At 44.7% G+C, this 1,151-nt stretch overlaps 1 protein-coding gene across 1 annotated transcript in view; it reads right to left on the bottom strand.

Annotated features, from left to right (window-relative positions):
- LOC120859732 (cationic amino acid transporter 3-like) overlaps nucleotides 1–1,151 on the bottom strand; it is a 4,702-nt gene that overhangs the window by 2,674 nt on the left and 877 nt on the right. The gene's annotated exons all lie outside the window — the stretch shown is intronic.

Raw genomic sequence — 1,151 nt, 5'->3', positions numbered from 1 at the left:
TTAGTTTCTCGAACACAAAGAAGTGAATCAGCTTTGTTGCTGGTTAGTCACTCAGTCGTGTCTGACTCTGTGCCACGCCATGAACTGTAGCCTGCCAGGCTCTTCTGTCCATGGGATTCTCCAGGCAAGAATACTGGAGTGGGTCGTTATTTCCTTCTCCAAGGAATCTTCCCAACCCAGGGATCAAACCGGCATCTCCTGCATTGGCAGGTGGATCCTTTACTGCTGAGCCTCAAGGGAAGGAAGCCCAGTGAACAGCTATATGTATACATATGTCCCCTCCCTGCTGGGCCTCCCTCCCACCCCGTCCCCCATCCCAACCCTCTAGGGCATCACAGAGCTGCAAGCTGAGGTGCCTGTGCTCTATGCAGGTTCCTATTACCTATCTGTTTTGCACATGTAGTGTATATATGTCAATCCTAATCTCCCAGTTTGTTCAACCCTCTCCTGTCCCTACTGGGTCCACATGTCAGTGAGCTATCACCTCACAGAAGTCAGAATGGTCAGCATTGGAAAATCTACAAACAATAAATGCTGGAATGGATGCGGAGAGAAGGGAGCTCTTCTGCACTGTTGGTGGGAAAGTAAACTGACACAGCCACTATGGAGAACAAGATAGACATTCCTTAACAAACTAGGAATAAAACTACCATATGACCCAGCAATCCACTACTGGGCATAAACCCTGAGAAAACCAAAGTCAAATCAAACCAAATCACAAAGATACATGTACGCGAATGTTCTTTGCAGCCCTGTTTACAACAGACAGGACATGGAAGCAACCTGGATGTCTATAGCCAGATGAATGGATAAAGAAGATGTGGTACATATATATAATGAAATATCACTCAGCCATAAAAAGGAAAGAATTTCAGTCACTTGTAGTGAGGTAAATAAACCTAGAGTCTGTTATACAGCGTGAAGAAACTGAGAAAGGGAAAAACAGATATTGTATATCATGCATATGTATGGCATCTAAAAAAATAGGACAGATCAACCTATTTGTAGGGAAGGAATGGAGATGCAGATGTAAAAACAGATTTGTGGACACAGTTGAGGGAGGAGAGGGTAGGACGAACTGAGAAAGCAGCACTGACATTTATACACGATTATGTGTGAGACAGATAGCTCGTGGAAGCCCCTGTAGAACA

Source organism: Oryx dammah, unplaced genomic scaffold (assembly GCF_014754425.2).
Source record: "Oryx dammah isolate SB20612 unplaced genomic scaffold, SCBI_Odam_1.1 HiC_scaffold_2636, whole genome shotgun sequence".
Classification (NCBI taxonomy): domain Eukaryota; kingdom Metazoa; phylum Chordata; class Mammalia; order Artiodactyla; family Bovidae; genus Oryx; species Oryx dammah.
The sequence above is the reverse complement of the archived record's forward strand: the minus strand, read 5'-3'. Positions and strand labels throughout refer to the sequence as shown.